The 27,007-nt window shown below is 38.0% G+C and overlaps 1 protein-coding gene across 1 annotated transcript in view; it reads left to right on the top strand.

Moving 5' to 3' along the window:
- Positions 1-27,007, top strand: part of LOC134219929 (uncharacterized) — a 536,387-nt gene that overhangs the window by 40,359 nt on the left and 469,021 nt on the right. The window lies entirely within an intron of this gene.

The following is a 27,007-nucleotide window of genomic DNA, read 5'->3' as shown; positions in this document are numbered from 1 at the left end:
GCTACATGCCTTCAAACGCTAGATAGATGGATGATGCTGTGCTACGTTTCACGACTCACGAGTGGTATGGCAGCTGTGTGGGTTGGTTATGGGTGGGTTTGAAACGGTCGAGAGATGAGAATGAGATGTGTAAAGGAGAGGAACAGGATTGTGGATTGCGTTGGTTCTCACAATCAAATGTAGTGTCGCTTATGTCGTGCTTTCAGTTTTAGCAAAAGCTCGATTGCTAAGCTTTGGCTATTCAGCTTTGGAAGAAGTAGTTGCTGTTATCAGCCGTTCCCAATTGGTTTGTCTGCAGGCATTAAGATACGCGAATTGAAACAAATTACCGCATTTTTTTATTGTTTTCTCGGTAGAATAAAATGAAATGGGATGCTTTTCAAATTGTACATTTCAGTCAATAGTAATCATGTTGGTTCTTATTTTAACTTTATTCCAAAGTCAGACTTGATTATCAGCTATTTTCATGAAATATTTTTTTTTCTAAATAATCGTTTTTTAGGAAATTTTTAAGTTAAATCTTTATTTAAACTTTGTTCAAATGAATTTAATTATTTTGTTCTGTATTAAACAGGATAAATAGTTAGCCAACCTATAATGCTAGTTTACGATCTTAGCAAAACCACGGCCACTAGACCGCAATCATTTCAAACCACGCACTTTGGGCACTCAAATGATTGACTTGTGTAACTATAATTGAATATTCCATATCTAAATTATTAAGAGAATAAATGCACATCAAATCTGTAGCCTGTATATAAATTCTATCACTTCTAACAGCATCTACAACCTATTGTTGCTTCCTAGCGATGAGTGTATCGTTCGTTGGCTCGGATTCGGAGCAGTTGTCTCTTGCTGACAAGGCTCCCAAATTTAAAGCATTTGAAGGCATCGTCAACAATTTAACTAATTTTTCTCTACCCATTATCCATTTCGTTTGATATTTTTACCAAATGCTTTCAATCATAAACGATTCGTTCCATTTCTAATCGATTCATCTCAATTCACGTTTCAATCCCAATCCCAATCCCAATCCCAATCCCAATCCCAATCCCAATCCCAATCCCAATCCCAATCCCAATCCCAATCCCAATCCCAATCCCAATCCCAATCCAATCCAAATCCAATCCAAATCCAATCCAAATCCAATCCAAATCCAATCCAAATCCAATCCAAATCCCAATCCCAATCCCAATCCCAATCCAATCCAAATCCAATCCAAATCCAATCCAAATCCAATCCAAATCCAATCCAAATCCAATCCCAATCCCAATCCCAATCCCAATCCCAATCCCAATCCCAATCCCAATCCCAATCCCAATCCCAATCCCAATCCCAATCCCAATCCCAATCCCAATCCCAATCCCAATCCCAATCCCAATCCCAATCCCAATCCCAATCCCAATCCCAATCCCAATCCCAATCCCAATCCCAATCCCAATCCCAATCCCAATCCCAATCCCAATCCCAATCCCAATCCCAATCCCAATCCCAATCCCAAATCTTCCCGAAGCCTCAAATTACCAAAATCCGAAATTATAAAATCCCTAAATCCAAAATCCCAAAATTCTAAAATCTCAAAATCCAAATTCTAAAAATCCAAATGTTCAAAATCCCAAAATCTCAAACTCCAAAAATCTTAAAATTCAAAAATCAAAAAATCCTAAATCCAATAATTCCAAAACTTTTAAGTCCCAAAATTCCGAAATCTTAAATTGCAAAAATCACAAAATCTTAAAATTCCTAAATTCCGAAATCCCAAAATCGTAATGTAAAAAAATCTAAAATTCCAAGTCCTAAAATATCAAAATTCCAACAAATGCTCAAAATCTTCAAATACAAAAATCCTAAAACCATAAAATCCAAAAATCCTAAAACCCTAAATGCCCATAGATCCAAAATCTCAAAATTCCTAATTCTAAAAATCCCCACACAGAAATTTCTGAAACCAATAAATCCAAAACCAAACCAAGCAATTTTGTTGGGAATTCCTATCCCAATTCCAATTCCATTCTCAATCTCAATCCCAATCCAAATCTTGGTACCCCAAAATCTATAACTTTTTTTGTCCTAATTATCGAGACTTTCAGCTCGAGGCTGGTTAGTCTCGTAAAAATACCGAAACTCCAAGTATCTAAAATTTCTCAAGTCCCATCATGACCTGAAATGACCTTAAAATCATAAAGTCTCAAAATCCCAAAATTCCAAATTACCAAAATCCGAAATTATAAAATCCCTAAATCCTAAAACCCAAAATCCCAAAATTCTAAAATCTCAATATCCAAAATCCAAATATCCCGATATCACAAAATTCCAAAATCACAAAACCCTGAAATCATAAAATCCCAAAATTTCAAAACCCCGAAATCATAGAATAAAATCCCGAAACATCAAAATCCTAAAATCTTAAAGTTCCAAAATCTAAAATAACCAAAACTTTCGGAAATCTTAAAATTTTGAAATCCCGAAGTCGCAGATTTCCAAAATCCCAAAACTTCAAAATTCAAAAATCACAAAAACTCAAAATCCCAAAAACCCAAAATATCAAAAACCAAAAATTCCAAGACTTAGAAATTATAATAACCCAAGATCTCCTAATCTTGTTCTACACAGCGGTGCGGTTCTCAACACAAAATAAGCGAGAAAAAGCTAGAATCAACACTTCTCTGTGGGGGCTGCCTATCCGGTTCTGTTTTTTCGCAATTGTATACAAGTTTGATACATTTGTTATCATGGCTTGTTATGATTCGGAACAGTTATTGCCTTTCTTTTATCGTTGTTCGTTATCTATTGAGAGCGGTTTCTGCAAATCCTGCCAAATGCCCAAAATTCAGAAAATCCGAATGTCCAAATCCCAAAATCTCAAACTCCAAAAATCTAAAAATTCCAAAATCCAAAATTTCAAAAAAAAAACGAAAATCATAAAATTCTTAAATTCAGAAATCTTAAAACCCTGAAATCCCAAAATCGCAATGCTCAAAATTCTCCAAGTCCTAAAATCCCAAAATTCCAACAAAATCTTAAAATCTTGAAACACAAAAATCCCAAAACCATATAATCCAAAAATCCTAAAACTCCGAATGCCCATAGATCCGAAATCCCAGAATACCGAAATTCCTAAATCTAAAAATCCTCACACAGAAATTCCTGAAACCAATAGTTCCAAACCATAAATCCAAAAACTCCAAAATTAAAAAAAAATCAAAATTCTAAATCTTGAAATTCCAAAATTATTAAATTGTAAAATTACAAAATTCCAAAATTTCGAAATATCAAAATTTCAATCCAAAGCCAATCCCAATCACAATAATTCCAAATATCAAAATCACGAAATCCTAGAATCACAAATTCTATTTTTTTCTTGTCTTATTTATCGAGACTTTATCTAATATCTAGAAATTCTCATATCCCGTAATCTCATAACATTAAAATCCTAAAGTCTCATAATCCCAAAATTCTAAAAACTCGAAATCCCAAAATCCAAATGACCCGAAATCACAAAATTCCAAAACCCTGAAATCATAAAATCCCAAAACCATAGAATAAAATCCCAGTACATCAAAATTCTATAATCTCTAAGTCTCAAAATTACAAAATTCTAAAATTCCGAAATCACGTAATTCCAAAACCCCTAATTCCCAAATCCCAAAATTTAAAAATTCAAAAATCCCTAGAACACAAAATCACACAATCCCCAAAACCCAAAATGCCAAGATCTCGAAATTACAAAATCCCAAAATCTCCTAATCTTAACATCTTAAATCACAAAATCCCAAAATTCCGAAACACCCATCCGAAACATCCCAAATCCCTGATACCACGAACGTCTAAAATCCCAAAATCTCAATCTTTAAAAATCTAAAAATCCAAAAATTAGAAAATCATAAATCCATTAATGCCAAAACCTGAAAGTCCCAAAATTCCAAAATCTCAAAATCCCAAAAACCCAAAATCTTTAAATCTCGAGATCCCAATATCACAATACAATCCAAAATTCCAAAATTCCAAAATTCCAAAATTCCAAAATTCCAAAATTCCAAAATTCTAAAATTCCAAAATTCCAAAATTCCAAAATTCCAAAATTCCAAAATTCCAAAATTCCAAAATTCCAAAATTCCAAAATTCCAAAATTCCAAAATTCCAAAATTCCAAAATTCCAAAATTCCAAAATTCCAAAATTCCAAAATTCCAAAATTCCTAAATTCCAAAATTCCAAAATTCCAAAATTCCAAAATTCCAAAATTCCAAAATTCCAAAATTCCAAAATTCCAAAATTCCAAAATTCCAAAATTCCAAAATTCCAAAATTCCAAAATTCCAAAATTCCAAAATTCCAAAATTCCAAATTCCAAAATTCCAAAATTCAAAATTCCAAAATTCCAAAATTCAAAATTCCAAAATTCCAAAATTCCAAAATTCCAAAATTCCAAAATTCAAAATTTCAAAATTCCAAAATTTAAAATTCCAAAATTCCAAAATTCCAAAATTCCAAAATTCCAAAATTCCAAAATTCAAAATTCCAAAATTCCAAAATTCAAAATTCCAAAATTCCAAAATTCCAAAATTCCAAATTCAAAATTCCAAAATTCCAAAATTCCAAAATTCCAAAATTCAAAATTCCAAAATTCCAAAATTCCAAAATTCAAAATTTAAAATTCCAAAATTCCAAAATTCCAAAATTCCAAAATTCCAAAATTCAAAATTCAAAATTCCAAAATTCCAAATTCAAAATTCCAAAATTCCAAAATTCCAAAATTCCAAAATTCCAAAATTCCAAAATTTAAAATTCCAAAATTCCAAAATTCCAAAATTCCAAAATTCCAAAATTCAAAATTCCAAAATTCCAAAATTCCAAAATTTCCAAATTCAAAATTCCAAAATTCCAAAATTCCAAAATTCCAAAATTCCAAAATTCCAAATTCCAAAATTCAAAATTCCAAAATTCCAAAATTCCAAAATTCAAAATTCAAAATTCAAAATTCCAAAATTCAAAATCAAAATAAAATTCCAAAATTCCAAAATAAATTCAAAATTTCAAAATTCCAAAATTCAAAATTCCAAAATTCCAAAATTCCAAAATTCAAAAATTCCATAATTTCAAAATTCCAAAGTTCGAAATTCCAAATTACGAAATTCCAAAAATCCAAAATTCAAAATTCCAAAATTCCAAAATTCCAAAATTCCAAAATTCCAAAATTCCAAAATTCCAAAATTCCAAAATTCAAAATTCCAAAATTTAAAATTCCAAAATTCCAAAATTCCAAAATTCCAAATTCCAAAATTCCAAAAATCCAAATTCCAAAATTCCCACTTCCAAAATTCCAAAATTCCAAAATTCCAAAATTCCAAAATTCCAAAATTCCAAAATTCCAAAATTCCAAAATTCCAAAATTCCAAAATTCCAAAATTCCAAAATTCCAAAATTCCAAAATTCCAAAATTCCAAAATTCCAAAATCTAAAAATCCAAAATTAAAATTTAAATTCAAAATTCCAAAATCTAAAATTCCAAAATCAAAATTACCAAATTTCCAAAATTCCAAACTTAAAAAATTCCAAAATTCCAAAATTCCAAAATTCAAAAATTCCAAAATTCAAAAACTCTATAATTCCAAAATTCCAAAATCACAAAAACTCCAAAATTCCAAAATCACAAAAACTTCAAAATTCCAAAATTCCAAAATTCCAAAATTACAATATTACACAATTACAAACAAAATTCCAAAATTCCCAAAATTCCAAAACTCCTAAATTCATAAAATTCCTAAATTTCTAAATTCCAAAATTCTCAATTCCTGAATTCCAAAATTCCAAAATTCCAAAATTCCAAAATTCCAAAATTCCAAAATTTCATAATTCCAAAATTCCAAAATTCCAAAATTCCAAAATTCCAAAATTCCAAAATTTCAAAATTCCAAAATTCCAAAATTCCAAAATTCCAAAATTCCAAAATTCCAAAAATTCCAAAATTCCAAAATTCCAAAGTTCCAAAATTCCAAAATTCCAAAATTCCAAGATTCCAAAATTCCAAAATTTCCCAAAATTTCCAAAATTTCAAAATCCCAAAATTCAAAAATTCCAAAATTCCAAAATTCCAAAATTCCAAAATTACAAAATTCAAAATTCCAAATTCCAAAACTCTAAAATTTCAAAATTCCAAAATTCCAAGATTCCAAAATTCCAAAATTTCCCAAAATTTCCAAAATTTCAAAATCCCAAAATTCCAAAATTCCAAAATTCCAAAATTCCAAAAATTCCAAAATTCCAAAATTCCAAAATTCCAAAATTCCAAAATTCCAAAATTTCAAAATTCCAAAATTAAAAAAAAAATTGTAGCTAATGAAAATAACCTGATTTCAAACGTACCAAAATTCAAATAAAATTCCAAAATTCAAAATCAAATTTCCAAAATTTAAAAATTCCAAAATTCCAAAATTCCAAAATTCCAAAATTCCGAAATTCCAAAATTCCAAAATTCCAAAATTCCAAAATTCCAAAATTCCAAAATTTCAAAATTTCAAAATTCCAAAACTCCAAAATTCCAAAATTCCAAAATTCCAAAATTCCAAAATTTAAAAAATTTCAAATTCCAAAATTTTAAAATTCCAAAATTCCAAAATTCCAAAATTCCAAAATTCCATAATTCCAAAATTCAAAATTCAAAAATTCCAAAATTCCAAAATTCCAAAATTCCAAAATTCAAAATTCCAAAATTCCAAAATTCCAAAATTCCAAAATTCCAAAATTCCAAAATTCCAAAATTCCAAAATTCCAAAATTCCAAAATTCCAAAATTCCAAAATTCCAAAATTCCAAAATTCCAAAATTCCAAAATTCCAAAATTCCAAAAAAAATTCCAAAATTCTAAAATTCCAAAATTCCAAAATTCCAAAATTCCAAAATTGCAAAATTGCAAAATTCCAAAATTCCAAAATTCCAAAATTCCAAAATTACAAAATTCCAAAATTCCAAAATTCCAAAATTCCAAAATTCCAAAATTCCAAAATTCCAAAATTCCAAAATTAAAAAAAAAATTGTAGCTAAATTTAAAATAACCTGATTTCACGTACTAAAATTCTAAAATTCTAAAATTCTAAAATTCTAAAATTCTAAAATTCCAAAATTCCAAAATTCCAAAATTCCAAAATTCCAAAATTCCAAAATTCCAAAATTCCAAAATTCCAAAATTCCAAAATTCCAAAATTCCAAAATTCCAAAATTCCAAAATTCCAAAATTCCAAAATTCCAAAATTCCAAAATTCCAAAATTCAAAATTCCAAAATTCCAAAATTCCAAAATTCCAAAATTCCAAAATTCCAAAATTCCAAAATTCCAATTCCAAAATTCCAAAATTCCAAAATTACAAAATTTCAAAATTCCAAAATTCCACTATTCCGAAATTCCAAAATTCCAAAGTTTCAAAATCCCTAGATTCCAAAATACCAAAGTTCCGAAATTCCAAAATTCCAAAATTCCAAAATTCCAAAATTCCAAAATCCCAAAATCCCAAAATCCCAAAATTCCAAAATTCCAAAATTCCAAAATTCCAAAATTCCAAAATTCCAAAATTCCAAAATTCCAAAATTCCAAAATTCCAAAATTCCAAAATTCCAAAATTCCAAAATTCCAAAATTCCAAAATTCCAAAATTCCAAAATTCCAAAATTCCAAAATTCCAAAATTACAAAATTCCAAAATTCCAAAATTCCAAAATTCCAAAATTCCAAAATTCCAAAATTCCAAAATTCCAAAATTAAAAAAAAAATTGTAGCTAATGAAAAATAACCCGATTTCACGTACAAAATTCCAAAATTCCAAAATTCCAAAATTCCAAAATTCCAAAATTCCAAAATTCCAAAATTCCAAAATTCCAAAATTCCAAAATTCCAAAATTCCAAAATTCCAAAATTCCAAAATTCCAAAATTCCAAAATTCCAAAATTCCAAAATTCCAAAATTCCAAAATTCCAAAATTCCAAAATTCCAAAATTCAAAATTCCAAAATTCCAAAATTCCAAAATTCCAAAATTCCAAAATTCCAAAATTCCAAAATTCCAAAAATTCCAAAATTCCAAAATTCCAAAATTCCAAAATTCCAAAATTCCAAAATTCCAAAATTCCAAAATTCCAAAATTCCAAAATTCCAAAATTCCAAAATTCCAAAATTCCAAAATTCCAAAATTCCAAAATTCCAAAATTTCAAAATTTCAAAATTCCAAAATTCCACTATTCCGAAATTCCAAAATTCCAAAGTTTCAAAATCCCGAGATTCCAAAATACCAAAGTTCCGAAATTCCAAAATTCCAAAATTCCAAAATTCCAAAATTCCAAAATTCCAAAATTCCAAAATTCCAAAATTCCAAAATTCCAAAATTCCAAAATTCCAAAATTCCAAAATTCCAAAATTCCAAAATTCCAAAATTCCAAAATTCCAAAATTCCAAAATTCCAAAATTCCAAAATTCCAAAATTCCAAAATTCCAAAAATCCAAAATTCCAAAATTCCAAAATTCCAAAATACCAAAATTCCAAAATTCCAAAGTTTCAAATTCCAAAATTCCAAAATTCCAAAATTCCAAAATTCCAAAATTCCAAAATTCCAAAATTCCAAAATTCCAAAATTCCAAAATTCCAAAATTCCAAAATTCCAAAATTCCAAAATTCCAAAATTCCAAAATTCCAAAATTCCAAAATTCCAAAATTCCAAAATTACAAAATTACAAAATTACAAAATTACAAAATTACAAAATTACAAAATTACAAAATTACAAAATTACAAAATTAAAAAAAAATTGTAGCTAATGAAAAATAACCCGATTTTACGTACAAATGTATGTGTTGCAGTTGCAGTGTATTAAGATTTGCGAATATTCAGTATCGAATAAGCTAATTAATAGATATACATTAATAATTTTTCGAGTTCTTTTTATCAAGCATTTGTGCTAATTAATGTTTTTCTAACAAATCTATTATTCTTAAAAAATCTATCAACATGGCTAACAACAAACCATTTAGTAAAATTTTCTTCCGATCACGAATGATATAGCTTCCAGCTTATTCCGAATCCTGTAGTGATGCCAACAGCCAAAAGCAATAACACTTCAATTTGTTTCTCCCAACAACAAGAGTCGCTTTTCCGTGAAAAGTTTCCCCACACTCTCCATAGACACGAACGGGATGAATGTCCACTTATAATACAACAACACAATGGTGCAAAGGACGTGCTTCCACCCACCCCGACGCACACATGTGGCAATCACGTAGTGCTGCAAACGAGGAAAAAATGATGTAGTGCCATCGAATAGAAAACAAAAAACATATTTCATCTTCAGGAATAGCATTCCTTCCTTCTTCGGGGCAACACCGATCGGAATTCCCTACATGATTCTGCAACACAGGGCAAGCTCAACAGTTCTTTAGCGTGTACCTGTGCTTTTCCGTCCGATTCGTAGTCAGCGAGCGGAAGAGTTATTTTCCAATAAATAATAATGGAAATAATTTCTCGTGAGATTTGCCACTCAAGGAAACTTTTCAAGCATTTGTTTAGGGCAGCCATCAGAACTACTTCGTTTTCTTAACCTTTTCCATTTTATTATTGTTCAATTTAATCATGTGTTTATATTTCTCGTATTTTGTAATTTGTATCCTGTAATCTGCAGTATTTTGCTTCTACCCGTTTTCGATATGGTTCACGTCACTACTTTATTTACCTTCCGATGTATCCGATATTGTATAAAACTCATAATATTAAAAGATTTATGTTTCTATGATCACGACGTTTCCGGATACATTGTTTGGTAGATTATTTAGTTTCCTCAAGATATAGCACTTTGGCGCAGCCTCCAAACAGATTTATTTTGATGATAAGTACAGATTTACAAAAGTTTCAGACAACATGATTTGTCATTCATACTTTCGAAAAAGTCAAAGAAAGCTCTTCGTATGAAGGACTCTGCTTCTACAACAAATCATTGCCCCACCAAGGTTTCTTAGCTTGCCTCTAGCGATCTTATAACTACATCCAAGTATAACGATGTTGAGAAAAATGGGCAGCATCGTATAGGGAAAGTTTCCCACCATCGAAACTTTTTCAATCCACTTTTTCACGAAACTTCCCATTTAATCCAATTCCTTGTCGCAATAACTTATAGCACTATTGGGCTGTTCGAATCTATGGTAGCTTTGAGGAAAAAAAGACTGCACCATCCGGCATCTGTCACATGTCTAGCCTTTGCACTCAGTATTTCCCTTCTCATATGTTCTTCTTTTTAATCGAAGGTATGTGACTCTTTTGGGATAAAGCCTGCACCTGCACTTTATTTTTTGATGGATTTCAACTCAATGGAGAAATTCTAGAATAAAATTATTTTATAATCAAAGAAGCACCATTGATATTCTATCTTAAAGTTACCGGCATTTGCCAGGAGGCAACAGGTTCCTTTCTACCGACCGAGCCAATGAGATCACCTCCGCTCCATACATCGCACATACTCGCCAGCGACAGCTCAACAACACAATAAGTGCCGCGCGACAAAAGCTTCACGGGGTCATAAATTTTCCACCCAAACTAATCGCCGGCATACAGTTTTGCCTTCAAGACAAATGAACATTCCCGTCCGGTTGTCACGGCGGAGAAAGGGAATCCTTGTGACTTTTCCAACGCAGAGGTAGAGGTAACTTTGGCTGGCGTCATCATCGCTGCAAGGACGAAGAAAGTGAAGTATGTAGTAAATTTTATTTGGCCACAGCATCTCGACCAGCAATGAAATTTATTTGCGGAGAAGATTAACGAGCGCAGATTGTCGCGCCACTAGTGGGGTGATGTTTGCTCGTTTTCCAATATGTGTCACCCGCAATCGCGCAAGCATACACACATGTTCAAAAATGTGATAAAAGTTATGGAAAGGGAAGTGCGAGTAAGGGGGTTGTTTATTGATTTAATTAGCAGGAGTTACCCTGGAGAAATAACATGGTTTCTTCATCATAGGATGATAGGAGGAATACGTTTTGTATGATTATGACTTGGATCAGGCCACTTGGGAAGACTACGACGACGAAATCTAGTCCACCTTCAGATCCCAGACTCTGACGTCTCGCGCTCAGAATGATGCAAGATACTGTTATCTCCAATACTAGTTGCAGTCCCGGGCGCTGAGTCCTCCGCTGGTTGTCAAAAGAACCCAAAATAAATTTATACATTTCTTTGAACCATCCCGAACTTTCATTGGTATTACACTTTTTGCAAGGATGCGAGTTCTCAAAGGTTGAATTCGGACCCTACCCGAAGCAGGAGAACTTACAAAGTTTCATCAAACACCGACTCGTCCCAGAAATGACAGAAATGTTTTAGTTAATTAAACCCGAGTAGAACCCGAACTTATTGTTCGCCTGCCATAACGCAGCAGAACTTTCGAGAACAGACGGAGTTGCTAGGTTCTAGTTCTAGTTGCTAGCTCTACACACACTTTGTTGTTACAGCTCATGGTTGATTGGGACAAAACTGTCTTCACTCCAAGTGATCTCACACTCGTTAGTAGTTTTCCTTATAGGACATTTTCAACACAATTCTCCTCGAGGGATGAGTGAACATCTGGCTATTTGGAGAGAAGTATGTCAGACAGCATTGTTTGGTACACTGGCGGATCCCTCTTAGAAGGTAGAGCAGGTGTAGGTGTTTACTCGCGTAAGCTAAGATTGGAACAGTCCCACTCACTGGGTAGCCACTGCTCTGTCTTTGAAGTGGAAATATTCGCTATTATGTGTGGAGTGCAATCCGCACTGCAGCAACACATTATAGGCAAAGTAATATACTTCTGTTCAGATAGCCAACCAACTATTAAAGCTCTCGCTTCGGCCAACTCAAGGTCGAAGTTAGTAATCACATGTCGAACTCACATTGAGGAACTGAATTAAGTTAATACTTTACACCTTATATGGGTACCTGGCCATTCTTCCATAGCTGGAAACGAATTAGCTGATGAGTTAGCTCATAATGGAACATCACATGACTTTATAATGGTCCTGAGCCAGCTATTCCAATATCCAAGTGTTGGGTGAAGCTTTTAGTTAACTATTGGGCTGTTGTTCAGCCCAAATGGCATTAAAGTAGTCTGGATTCACATCATCAATTAAAATTGTATATCCGGAAGCTGACTCCAGTAGTTGCAGGCTATTTAGCTAACCTGTCTAAAGAGAATGGCAGATTCTTAGTCAAGGGCTTGACAGTTCACTGCCGACTGTCACATGGCAAACCCCCAAATTGACCTCTCTGCGACAGGGTCTATTCGCCAACAAACAGAGGGACTTGCCGACGCGGTGCCTACGCCTGCCCCAGCCTTGACGAGGACCCCTTTCCGTCCTCGGGCTCGGAACCCGCCCGGTTGACCGACGCCGCGAAAGCGACGATACCATGTTGTTCTTCGCGCGGCCACTTGTTCGATAAAAGGATCGAGTTCGACCACAGAGCATGACCACCGGTATGACCCATGAAGCCGACTCCGATCCCTTGGACCACCTCTTATTTGCGCCTGAACTAGCCATCCTTGAGTCCACGCGCCACCTTCTGTGTAGCTCCGAGACGATTTGGGCGATAGCCGATAAAACGGCGTTCCAGCCAACTTCATCTTTACACATCCTCCGAACTAGGTTGTCCGGGGTAGTGTCCAGTCCACATGTGGCAAGCATGTGGTCACGCATTGCGCGAAAACGTGAGCACACGAACAACACGTGTTCAGCCGTTTCCTCTAAACCTGCGCACACCAAACACTCAGGCGAGGCCGAGCAAGTCGGCTGCGTAACCTGCACTGTGATTTTGCAGCACGCTTAACCCTAATAAAAATTCCCAAAAGAATTACAATAGAAATTATTGTGACAGTACGCTGAAATTGATAGTAATTACATTAAACTCTATTGTGGCTCACAATAGAATTACATTGAAGCCTATTGTTTTCCACCATAAAGTCGATTGTAAATGGCAATTTTACAATAGAAAATAGGGGTTGTTATGTATCTTTACAATAATAAAATCGATTTTTTCTCGAACAAATTTTTGCCATTACAATTGAATTTATTGTAATTCTATTGCCAAACTTTCACTGGCAATAGAATTTATTGTACGTATATTTGAATAACAAAATGGCACTTTAATTGGTATGATATAAAAACAATAGATTTTAATGCTCATCAATAAAATCTATTGTGTTTTTATGATATTTTGTTGCAATTCTATTGTATTTTTTATCAGGGAAACGCCGGGGACATCGCTGTTCACAGCTTTGCCGGAACAAATCAAACAATTGGGAGGGTTCGTGCAGCATTGTGCCTTATGTCCCTCCAATCCGCAGCGTCGGCAGAGATTGCTTCTGTCAGGGCCTTTGCAGTCCCATTGCTTGTGCCCCGGTTCCAGGCACTTGAAGCAAACTTCGGGTTGCTCGTATATGCCCACAGGGCACACCGACCATCCCACCTTGACGCTCCCTAACTTGACTACATTGGAGGCGTCCGCTGCAGATAGCCGAACCAATGCTGCCTGTGTCCCTGTCGGACCTTACCGCAGCCGAACGGTAGCAGTGCAGTGCGTGCCGTGACGAGCTCTTCGACTTCGGTGATCTCGTCCAGGTCTGTAACCCTTAGATTCACCTCCGTCGTGAGTGCCCTCACCTTGACCGTTTGTGATAGTTGTGAATCCGATTATGGAACTTCTTATCATCTGATATGTAACTGCCCAGTCTATGCGCAATTTCGTTTCCAAATATTTGGTAAATACCTACTTAATGAAATTGACTTGACTGATATTCCTTTCCTTTTTGTTCACTACCTTTTCCGTTAGGTTTTTTTTAATTCTTCATTAAGGTGTTTTTTTTTTTAATTTTAGATTAAGTTCAACACCGGTTTTCCGTCAGGTGTGTGATGAAAAAGGCTGTAGAGGCGATGGCACAAATCTCCCAAATTGAGGTGAACGTGCCCCTAGAGTCGACGTTCTGATACCTAGGGTGAAGCTGATGGTTGCTACGTTCAGCCTCCTCCCCTGTCAACTGCTTTCCTAGAACTGGCGATATAGGGGAAGGGTCGTTTGGCCTAAACCCATTCGGTCGAAAGCCATTTGGCCGAAGCCACTAGGGCGAAACTTGTTTGGCCGAATATACTATTTGGCCGAAAGGGTCGTTTGGTCGAAAGGGTCATTTGACCGAAAGGGTCGTTTGGCCGAAAGGATCATTTGGCCGAAAGGGTAGTTTGGCCGAAAGGGTCGTTTGGCCGAAAGAGTCGTTTGGCCGAAAGGGTTATTTGGCTGAAAGGGTCATTTGGCTGAAAGGGTCATTTGGCCAAAAGGGCCATTAGACCGAAAGGGTCATTTGGCCGAATAAGACATTTGGCCGAATAGGTCATTTGAAAAGTGAGAAATTAGGAATAAGAAGAGACTCCTCATTTGTCACTTCTCACTGTAAAAAATGAGGAGCGCGAAGGGAGTAGTGAGACCCCTCACTACTCACTTTGCGTTTTCCACTTTTTACAGCGAGAAGTGATAAATGAGGAGTGAGAAGTGTGACGTCTTATGTCTCATTTCTCACTTTTCTCTGTAAAAAAGAGGAACGTTAAGTGAGTAGTGAGACTGTGGAACTGTGAAAAGTGAGGAGTGTTCAGTTGGTAGTGAGACGTCTCACTACTCACTTTTTACTGCGAGAAGTGAGAAATGAGGGGTGAGACGTTCTTCTTCTTATTCCTAATTTATCACTTTTAAAATGACCTATTCGGGTCTCCAGTAGCCTTGCAAGCAAAGGCGTAGGATTGCCATGGACCTCAAATTACGAGTAGTGAAAAGTTCTTCCTTCCTTCTTCTTCTTCCTTGTTCTTCTTCCTTCTCCGTCTTCCTTGTTCCCTCTTCCTTGTTCCCTCTTCCTTCTTCTTTCTTCTTCCTTCTTCTTTCTTCTTCCTTCTTCACTTTTCGATCTTCCTTCTACCTTTTATCATCTTCTTCCTTCTACCTTTTTCCATCTTTTATTTGGCCGAAAGGGTCATGAAGGTTTCGACTTTAGGTTAAAGTCCCGCTTCCGCAGGGACAACTAAAAGTGAAAGAACGGTTGACCACCGAAAACCGGGAGTGTGATCAGAAATAAAGTTCCAACCACCGCGAATGCTAAACTAGAACTGAACTTTATTGAATTCTTCACTTACAGAGTTTTGGGATAGAATTTACACTTTAGTGCCGTGTGCACTATTTCCACATGGATGGCCGGGCAGGGTGTCGGATGTCCCCCTCACACCGCCTGGAGGTTGTTCCTTCTTGTCGCTGTCTCCAGGTTTTTGATGCGGCTCAGGTTCCGCCACCACTTCCAAACGATGATGACGACGATGACTATGGCGATAAACCCGCCATCAATCGAGTACGATATAATATCGTGAACGTTGGCAGTCGTTGCGCTGCCTTGCTCTACCGGATCGCTGCTGAAGGGCCACATTGTTGCTACGTTGCGTTGGTTGGGTGCGCCGGTGAATGATGAGTTTACTGATTGCGCTTTGCATGGTTGTTGCGCAGTTTATAGTTGATAGGCGGCGCATGGCATTGCTGAGGCAGCGGTAATATCGATGTACGTTGGACCCATGCGGTCGTGACCGCTGGTCGGCCGGATGTATGCCGCTGATTGCTGCGAATTTGTATTGACAATATTGTAGCACGTGAAGTGCTGATGCGGGCGCTTTTTGTCCATCAGTCAATGTTTGCTGATGGACCGTTGGCAGCACATTTATGCTTGTGCTGCGTCTGACCGTCTTGTGCAACAATGTTGCACATCAAATTAGAGTTGGATCGATTTTGGGCGCCGGAGCTTCAAGATTAGCACCGGATGAAGTTTAACTACTTCCAGGTCATTAGGCCGAAAGGGTCATTTGGCCGTAAGAGTCATTTGGCCGAAAGGGTTATTTGGCCGAATAGGACATTTAGCCGAATCTTCTTCTTCTTCAATGGCTCTACATTCTAACTGGAACTAGGCCTGCTTTTCAACTTACTCAAGTTTTCAAGTTTTTTTTTCAATGTTTCAGGCATTTTTACCACCTGCTACAAACAACGTTAACAATAATTCACGTTTTTTTAGAACATTGCGAAGCTCTAGCTCTTAAAATTGAAAAGTTATTTGAGAAAATGTGTTTTTCTAGGGGTGTTTAAGAGTCGTGTAACTTGTTCTGGCGCAAAATGGCGCAAACAATTGTTTAGTACACTGAAACTGCTCTATGTCTACTCTTATCTCGCGGTTGAAGCTTGTGTTTTCACAAAATTACACGTGATTTTTATAGATTTCAAATGTCCCACTTTTTGCTCAACTTGTACACTAAGTTTATGTAAATGCTATAGGATTACAATAAAAATTAACCTTTGATAGATGGTCACTAGGCCCTTAGTATATTGAAACACGATAAACTGAGCTGATGTCTGTATGTGTGTATATTCGTGTGTATGTGAGTATGTTTAAACATTTTATAGACCCATTTTTGAAAATCAGCAATTAACAATTTTTCATAGAATTTGAGTTCATTATTTATTATTGAAAATAAAAAACGTGTATTATTGTTAGCCAAATAACTTTGTAGAAGGTGGTAGAAAATGCCTGAAACATAGAAAAAAAAGTTATGCTCAAAAAACTGATTTCAGGGACTTCCCGAGCAGGAGAAATTGGCTCAATAATACTTAATTATGTTATTGATACCATACTGTGTTATGATCAAGCCCTGCATAAGAGGTAAAATGCCAACCGAATAATACCAAAAACTAATATGCACAATTATTAAGCCATAACAAACTCAGTTATTAAATTGAATTTCTATACCAAATGCATAAACAAGTATTATTCGTTTGGTATTGAAATACCTAAGCATGGTATACCTCAAGTATTCTGCATATAAGTTTTTGGTATTATTTTTTGGTATTTTACCTCTTATGCAAGGCTGAATCATACCAATTTCTGTTATCGAGGTCGTAGCTCCTGCTCGGGTTTCCACGGAAAATGTTACATATCTCGTACTATATAAGTCATAGGTATGGGGTCTCTTTGGCAAAGTGGCTTGAAATACCATCCGCTACAACTTTCCTGAAGACACTAGGCTCATATCTGGTTTCGATGGTTAAGCAAAATTTTTATCTGGATTAATGGTGGATTAATCATTTTACAGATTTTCTCAAAAAAGGCCCTGTTTGGGATTTCACCCCCCACGCACGTCACTGAACAACTCTGCTGCTGGTTGGACCAGCAATATCAAAATTACGTAATGCACGCTCTGATCACAACTGCGATGGATGAACGGATGGATAGGCGAACAATACGCTATCGTTGTTGCTCTCTATATTTCGGCGGATGGTGAAAACACAGCCGAACAACACCATACTCATTATTATTGCTGCTGCTCTGCTTGTGCTCTGACGACGATCAGGATACCTATCTACAGGGCATGGATGTGGTAGCAGCAACAGAATAGTGATCATCTGGAGAATCACTCTCGAACTGCCGGGCCTGTATCTCAGAGATATGACGTCACCGATATCGATCATCAGAGAAAGGTGGATGGTTGGCTAAATCTGATGATGATATCGCTGGCAGTCCACTCCAACCAAACGAAGTGCGCGGTTATCCTATATCAACCTTATACGTTAGCTAAGAATAAGTGAATATAATAGTTTAAGTGCAGAACCTATTTTAATTCATTTCGGTCAGAAAAAAAACGATATCGTGCGTTGTCCTGGGGTAGATATTAACCGATTATTCATCTGGAGGTGCAGTATTTTCTAGTAGTGCTGGGTGGTCGTTTTGTTCCTGGAAAATCCGTGGGAATTGTACTAGCAAATCGGTTTGTGTACAAGGATGTTAAAGTCGGCTGTTGGAGCCTAGCCGCGAGTGTGGACCATTCTCGCGATGATCGAAGGTAGGCCCCGAGCGGACAGGCCCTTTTCATATCTAACGTCTTCTCCAAACAAACTACAGCGAAAAAATCAACAGATACGATGTTATTAAAAAAGCGCACGAAATCGGCAAAAAGCAACACTGTGCATTGCATGAGTACGTATTTTGTGCAGGGATTGCAGAAATCGCTCTCAATAGATAACGAACAATGATAAAAGAGAGACAAAAACCTCTTCGAATCATAACAAGCTATGAAAACAAAACTAGCGCACTTGTATACAAGTTGGAAAAAAACTGATTCGGATTGGTGGCCCCCACCGATGGGGTTTGATAAATCGCGTTGTTCTCGCTCATTTCATGTTGGGGACCATATTTTTTTCGCACAGCTGTGTAAAACACGTTAAAATGCATCATCAGAACCGGTGCCCCCGCTTATTAAACGAAAAAAAAATTATCATGGATTGTAGCCCCCCGAATCAGTTCATTATCCTAACAGTTACCGAAAAACGTCTCTCACGGTATGCTACCTATCGAGAGTGTATACAGACATGATAAGTGAGAGATTTTCTCATTCTCCTTTGAATGCAATCCCTGATCTTGTGTGGAAAGTACAATGGATACACTATGCTCAGGGAGCTGCGAATTATTGCAACCTGAAAAAATCCTAGACCGGACCGAGAATCGAACTCGCCATCTCCGGATTAGAAATCCTACGTCTTTGCTCGCAAGGCTACTGGAGACCCGAATAGGTCATTTGAAAGTTGAGAAATTAGGAATGAGAAGAGAAACGTCTCACTTCTCGCTGTAAAAAGTGAGTAGTGAGATATCACATTACCAACTTCGCACTACTCACTTTCTACAGTGAGAAGTGAGAAATGAGGAGTGAGAAGTGAGACTTCTCACTCCTCACTCTACATTTTTTTTTCAGTGTACACAGTGAAAAGTGAGTAGTGAGACGTCTCATCCCTCACTCTTCATTTCTCACTTCTCGCTGTGAAAAGTGAGTAGTGCGAAACTTCTCACTTTTTGCAGCGAGAAGTGATAAATGAGGAGTGAGAAGTAAGACGTCTCACTTCTCACTTCTAATTTATCACTTCTCGCTGTTAAAAGTGAGAAGAGAACAATGAAGAGTGAGAAGTAAGACGTCTCACTTTTCACTCCTCACTGTGAAAAGTGAGTCGTGCGAAGTTGTTAGTGAGACGCCAAATTACCCTTTCGGCCAAACGACCCTTTCAGCCAAATGGAAAATGGAAGATGGTAGATGGAAGAAGATGGAAAAAGGAAGAAGGAAGAAGAAGAAGGAAGAAGGAAGAAGAAGAATGAAGAAGAAGAAGGAAGAAGGAAGAAGGAAGAAGGAAGAAGGAAGAAGGAAGAAGGAAGAAGGAAGAAGGAAGAAGGAAGAAGGAAGAAGGAAGAAGGAAGAAGGAAGAAGGAAGAAGGAAGAAGGAAGAATGAAGAAGGAAGAAGGAAGAAGGAAGAAGGAAGAAGGAAGAAGGAAGAAGGAAGAAGGAAGAAGGAAGAAGGAAGAAGGAAGAAGGAAGAAGGAAGAAGGAAGAAGGAAGAAGGAAGAAGGAAGAAGGAAGAAGGAAGAAGGAAGAAGGTAGAAGGAAGAAGGTAGAAGGAAGAAGGAAGAAGGAAGAAGGAAGAAGGAAGAAGGAAGAAGGAAGAAGGAAGAAGGAAGAAGGAAGGATGAAGAAGGAAGAACTTTTCACTACTCGTAATTTGAGGTCTATTTTTTAAACTATTCGGCCAAACGGCATTCGGCAAAACGACATTACTCCAAATGGCCTGTCATCTTCGAACGTATGTTGGTTTCCCCCTTTTGATTTACATGTTCCATTTCCACATGTTCCTTGTGCCTATTATGGACCCCCCTCCCTTGTGTGCTAGTAAGGGACCCTATAGCGTATTTTCATTCACAAATTAGTTAATATAACTAAATTCCTGTTCCCCAGTCCATAACAAATGTATGAAACTGCTGTTCTCTCCGTCCAACGGAAGTTTGCAGAAAATAGTCGATTCTAGTTTTTAATTTGAAGTTTTGTTCAGGGGTTCCATTATACGCACGGGGTCCATCACTAGACAAGAATCATTCTGAAGATTGTTCTTTAAACATTGTTGACTAGGAGAAATGTTGCGAATTAAAAACTGTCGTTTGTTCCGTTTTTCGCTGAAACACAGCCTTTCAAATGGACAGGTTTTAATTTTTTGCACAAGCACTATCTGTATAGATTCGACAAACGAGACAACCTTTTTGATCAGCTGCCTAATGACTATCTGTACGTGTAACCTCGTCGAATATTCCAAAGCTATTCTCAGTAATCCGAGATTGTGGCTCTACCCAGTCGTTGCTGGCAATATGCTTAGCTCACCCTTATTGAGGACAATTATTAAACACATAACAAGTGTGTCCAGATCGTGTAATGTCATTATCTAAAAGTGCTGAATAGTATTTCCACAGGTATCAATTGAAGCCTTTTATGTCTTTCATTTCATGAAATAAAAATCATACCCACACAAAAAGTCCCTAACCGGACCAAAAATCGAACTCTCCGTCTCCGAAAAAAGAAATTCCGCCAAACAGACAGTACAAATAGACATCCACCGCTCAGTTCCTTCTAGGAAAAAGCTAGAAAATTTACATTTTTATTGAATTCCTTTCTCCTTTTTTTTAGTGATTGAATCCAAATTTGCTCAAGTTTAACCGGTGTCTGATTTTACGACAACGGGTCCTGCCAGATGGTTTTAATTCGCCAATCACCCTGGTGGCTATTTGCTTTGGGACTGATACAAACTTGCTGTTGACATTATTGAGGCCTGGTGCAATTGAGAGCGGAAAAAGGGCATCGGAATCAAGATGATCGCCACCGGCGCATAAAATACCAATCAATTGGGTTCAGACTGATTAATCTCATAACGAGACCAGACCTAGTCCGGCCATTCGTGGCGAGAAAAAAGATTACCTACCCTCAGCAGTCGTAGGTCGGCGGGATAGGGAATTGAAAACTAAATTGAATAAATAAAGTGTACAATGGAAAACGGCAAAATTGAATTTACTTATGGCTAATCCGTGAAATTGAGCTTTTTTAAATCGTCTGTTCGGTCGATGGTCGATATGTTATGATGTGATATTGAAATACCTCTCCTCTGTGGGATGCTTTGTTTGCCGTACGCCATTCGGAAGAAACGACTTTGAATTGTTTTTATATTTCGCATCAGCAACAAATGGGTACGATGGCGACTTAATCGCTGGAATAAAAGCAATTAACTTTTTTCCTGCATTGACCATAACCGTACCGATTAGTAGAAGCATTTAATGCTATCATTTACACAATTTCAACATTACTCGGAAGTAGCTATTTGTTCTTCTACGGCTAACTGGGAAGCGTATCTAAGTGTGAAACCAGCAACGGCAAGTGCAGCCGGAAAAACTCTGTAATGGCACAAATTTTATTTGGTTCACCTTTGTCTTGTTTTCCCCGGAGGGCCATTCCTCGGCACACTGCAGACACTTTTTCCGGCGCTCTCACATTATTTTTATTTCATTACATGTTTCGCTACTCCTCATAATCGTCTGAGGAGTAGACTCCTTCCACCACGCGACTCAGGGCCAGGGCGTCAACGACGTACAGGGCGACTGGTGATTCCTAGTTGTGTGTATAGTTCTAAACATGCTTTCCTTAGGAACAAGGAAGTAATATCAGCTAATGGAAAAGTGAGCAGGTTCTCAAGCATGCTGAGTGTTAAGAAAGAACTGAGATAGCATAAATCAAGCCAAGCTTTTTTTTCTATTTGCGGGAAACTTGAATTTGTTCAACTGTGTTGCCTTCTTTCAGTTTTAGTGCTATCCCTGTTTGTTAATGTTTTGTTTTGTTAATCAATCATAATTGTGATAATACATTTAGTATGAAATGATTTAATTTCTAGGTAGAATTTATTTTCTGCTTACTAAAAATAATAAAATAAATCTACAAGTATACCTACTTACCCTGATATCAATACAATGAACGAAGGAATGCTAGCTTTTTGTTTTATTTTCATCCATCACTGGATACAGTAAAACATCAGGCTACATACATGGTTACTTGAGCACGTAAAGTTTCTGTTAGATTAGTGAAAGCTTATAGCAAACAGCAATATCTAAAATTTTCTTCATTTATCGCTTCCTTCCATTCTTGCGAGATTGAAAAAAGTTGTTTCACCTCCGAAGTGATCTCTGACCACGGGATTACCAGTGGTAAAAAGCGGATTAAGTTTTTCTCAGTCGAGCTCATAATTTGTTCAGTTGGCGTGATGTGTGCTATACATCATGTGAACTTTAGTGTTATTGATTTGATCTAGTCACGCGAATGAAATTATCTTAAGAGCAAAGAATAAATCTTGTTTTATCACTTGTTAGATCTATGTGCATTTGAAGCTTTACCACTTCTTCTTCAATGATTCTACATTCGGAATTAATTATTAATATTTCATATGCAACAGTGCCAATTTTGAGAAAGGTGCTTTAAAACTGGATCCTAGTCTAGAAACCTTTTTGGAAATCGACTGAAACGCTAAAAACCGGAAAGCCATTAAGAAGCGCTTGAAGAAGGAAATATTTTTTTAACCAGTTTAAGAGCACCCAAATATTTAAAATATGAAAGGTCCAGGCACGTCACGATGGTATTTTCTACATTCTTATCAAAAAACTTCCTGAGTATTCTTTATACTTAGTGCTGAGTTTACTTAAGGACACTCCTCACGGAATTCAAGTTTCAAAGTGCTCGCGTTTTCGGGGGCACACCACTCGATACGGAGGCGGCGCACAACTGTCATTTTTGCTGATTTAGCTTTGCTGCGTCGCAGCATGCGTGATATAAGGAGATCGGAACAATTCCCCTACTTAAATGAAAAAAAAACTTCAAAAGTGTTTCCAATTTTGAAACCGGACAAACATCAAGTTGAGGCTTCTGGTTGTCGCATAATCAGTTTGCTCTCTTCAATAAGGAAACTGTTTGGAAAGATTATTTTGAATAGAATGATGTCTCATCTGCATGATAATTTAATTTTTGCCGATGGGAAATTTGATATGCGCTATGAGGACTCTGCTACTCATCAGTTATTAAGGTCTGAGGGAAGGGTTTTCCGTTAAAAAAGCACGTGGTAGCACTCTCTGAGAGAGAAAATTGCCCAATTCAGCCCGCCAGAACGACGCTCACGGTGCTCCCCTGACCGTTATTAACACAAAAAATTCTCCATCAAAACTTATACCTGGAGCTGAATTCTGGGGCTATACTGGATCTCTGTACGAAGTTCCTCCGGGAATTCCTTCGGAAGTTCCTCCGGGAATTCCTTCGGAAGTTCCTCCGGGAATTCCTTCGGAAGTTCCTCCGGGAATTCCTTCGGAAGTTCCTCCGGGAATTCCTTCGGAAGTTCCTCCGGGAATTCCTTCGGAAGTTCCTCCGGGAATTCCTTCTGAAGTTCCTCCGGGAATTCCTTCGGAAGTTCCTCCGGGAATTCCTTCGGAAGTTCCTCCGGGAATTCCTTCGGAAGTTCCTCCGGAATTCCTTCGGAAGTTCCTCCGGGAATTCCTTCGGAAGTTCCTCCGGGAATTCCTTCGGAAGTTCCTCCGGGAATTCCTTCGGAAGTTCATCCGGGAATTCCTTCGGAAGTTCCTCCGGGAATTCCTTCGGAAGTTCCTCCGGGAATTCCTTCGGAAGTTCCTCCGGGAATTCCTTCGGAAGTTCCTTCGGGAATTCCTTCGGAAGTTCCTCCGGGAATTCCTTCGGAAGTTCCTCCGGGAATTCCTTCGGAAGGTCCTCCGGGAATTCCTCCGGAAGTTCCTCCGTGAATTCCTTCGAAGTTCCTCCGTGAATTCCTTCGGAAGTTCCTCCGTGAATTCCTTCGCAAGTTTCTCCGTGGATTCCTTCGGAAGTTCCTCCGGGAATTCCTTCGTAAGTTCCTCCTTGAATTCCTTCGGAGGTTCCTCCGGGAATTCCTTCGGAAGTTCCTCCGGGAATTCCTTCGGAAGTTCCTCCGGGAATTCCTTCAGAAGTTCCTCCGGGAATTCCTTCGGAAGTTCCTCCGGGAATTCCTTCGGAAGTTCCTCCGGGAATTCCTTCGGAAGTCCCTCCGTGAATTCCTTCGGAAATTCCTCCGTGAATTCCTTCGGAAATTCCTCCGTGAATTCCTTCGGAAGTTCCTCCGTGAATTCTTTCGGAAGTTCCTCTGGGAATTTCTTCGGAAGTTCCTCCGGGAATTCCTTCGGAAGTTCCTGCGGGAATTCCTTCGGAAGTTCCTCCGTGAATTCCTTCGGAAGGTCCTACGGGAATTCCTCCGGAAGTTCCTCCTGGAATTTGTAACTAATGGGGCAGCCCTCACTTCGGCACACATGAGACTCCCTCCTCAAAACCTCAGGGTCGGCATACGCGCTTGATTCTCTCGCGACCAAGAAAATACCTGAATACTGTTTAGCAACCTTCCCACTTTATTAAGCACACAGGTACCTTCACTTCTCCCACTTCCTTAATCGTCTATCTCCTACCTCCACACTGTTCGCGTTGTACCAACTGTCGGCGGGTCCCCTTCTCCGTTCCGCTTCTTCGCCTGCTTTCTCCCCGTTATTGCCGCGAACACATTCACGGACACTTCTGTAGTGTTCTCGATTCCTCCTCGTGCCGTCACGGTTCTATCACGCTCGAGCTGATCGCGGACAGGTTTAACAGTGTCCCGAAACTGATGGCCAAAATGGCGGCTCCCACGAACAAGGCTTCTGTGGATCTACTCGATCGGAAATGATGGCTCGAGCGTTGCTTCCGAATCCTCGCACTTCTGGCCGGAAACGTGATCACTGTCAGTTCTGACCCGATCGGAAGGAGATCAGAGGTATTACCCACGGTAAGAATTACCACAAGGTAAATAAGGGGTCCTGCGAGCACATTGGGGAAAGGTGGTAATAGATACCGTTTCAATTAGGGAGGGGTTTGAGTTCTGGTCGAGGTTTTTTTTACCTGGATGGTTTTTCCACATTGTCGCTTCCACTGTCTCACAAACTTTGCTTAAAATTTTCAATTTGGTTTTTTAACTTTATTGCTTTATCGCTCACGTCTGTTGAACCAGGCTGTCGATTGGATAATGATCCCTAGCAATGGCGCGACTCTTTTTCATACCCTCGACCTAGCTCATTTCCCCTCCAAGCTTTTCGCTTATCATGGCGTCTTCTACGCCACCCCCCCAATGGCCGCCCAGTTTTCCGTGATCCTACAACTGGTGGTGAATAGCGGAACTGTGTGTGGTGTGGCTGCATCCTTTCCGGTGGGTGATGGGTGGTTGTGATGCTTAGCGCATATTCAAACATGTTCTTGGTTTGTCAATACATATATTTATTACACGGAATCAAAAACGCGAAAATCTCACACACCTCGAAACACAAGACACACCACTTGTTACAAATTCCTTCGGAAGTTCCTCGGTTTCCCCACCACTCTGTTTTCCATGAATCTTTCACTGCCCTTCTTATTTCGTTTCTGGCATCGGACCCAGGGAACTGTCGCGTGAGGTAGGCGCTGTTTCTTCCCAGGTTGGCCAGCTTATCCACCTCCTCGTTTCCGCGGATTCCGGCGTGACCGGGTACCCATAGGAAAGTGATGTTACTGTCAGCTGTTTGCACGAGATCCTGTGTGGCTTGGATCCACGGGTGCTTTGTTCTGGGTGTTTCGCTGAGTCTGAAACGATCAAAGTGGATGCCGCATTTGCATCAGATACTGCATTGGATAAGGCCGCTGCTTCGGCTGAGTAGAGCGTACACTGGTCAAGAAGTCTCAGGTGTATCTGCAGATCTGAACCGAAGGCACCGATCCTCACTGAACCATTAGCCTTAGATCCGTCAGAGTACCGAATCTCCGCGTCTTGGTATTTGTGTCGGATCCTTTTACTGAAGACTGCTTTGGCAGTTGGGTTGGTATCCGATCAGGAATGCATAACAAAATTATAACTCAATTCTATCAATTGTTGTTATTTAAAACAACGTGTGTTATAATTCGATAAAAATGTGTCTTCGGCCAGTTTTATTTCATATCAAAATTATAACAACATTAGTTATAAATATTTTCACAAAATAATTGCCTACATTTTTTGTAGACATTGGAAAAAAAAATCGGAGGTAATCACCTTCAGTATAACTTGAACCCGCTCGATATTAATACATAGCTGGAACAAAGTTAATTGCCTACATTATGGATGGAAATCCGGCGTGGTAGCGTACCAGATTTCTATCCGTGATGTAGGCAATTACCTTGAAAGTAGATTTTTGTACAGAAAAATTATATCAACGTTTGTTATAATGTTGATATGAAGGTATCAACCTCTGTTTTAATTATGTTACGGCTAGAGGTATTTTTGATATAATTATAATAAACAACTAACCAGCAAAATTTATAACACATTTTGTTACAATATTTTTTCTGAAATAAATAACTTCCCTTGTTGTAATTTTGTTATGCATTCTTGATCGGGTACCCTTCCGCAGCTGCGCCTTGATTGCCCAGTCGATGGTTGGGGCTTTGGCCTTTCAGCTTCCCGATCCTACCTCAGCCACCGGGGGAAGCTTAGATTTGGCCACCGCGTTTAGGGCAAGGTTTGTTTGGGTTTGCAGGAAGCAAGCTTGCCCATTTCTCCATGTACGTTCCAAGAATCCAACTGCTCTGCATCCGATTGTCGCTGCTAGTTTGGATCGGAATGGTAATACTCCAGTTTCCACGCAGGCTGCAAGGGCTGGAGTTGATGGGAGAAGCCCAGAGATGGTCCGGATGGCCACGTTATAGGTCGGGGAGTGTTTTTGCACCATTTCGTCGAATGCCCTGCTCATGATCTCCGATCCATACAATAGGCGGCTATTGATAATAGCGTCAGCAAAACGCCTCCGAATGTCTCGGTCACTCCTGGCTCGTTTATTGGTGATTGCCCGTAGTAGATTGATCCGAGTCCTACATGCCTCCCTAATCCTCTTAAAGTGAGGTCGGAATGTAAGGTACCGGTCGAGTGTCACTCCGAGAACTTTTAGGGTCTTATTAGTAGGGATCGGGTTACATGCGATTTTGATGGGCTCACGCGGTGGTGTATGCCTCAAGTCACAGATGTGAAGCCTGGCAC

This window comes from Armigeres subalbatus, chromosome 3 (genome assembly GCF_024139115.2).
Source record: "Armigeres subalbatus isolate Guangzhou_Male chromosome 3, GZ_Asu_2, whole genome shotgun sequence".
Taxonomy (NCBI): Eukaryota; Metazoa; Arthropoda; class Insecta; order Diptera; family Culicidae; genus Armigeres; species Armigeres subalbatus.
This window is presented reverse-complemented; position numbering and strand designations above follow the sequence as displayed.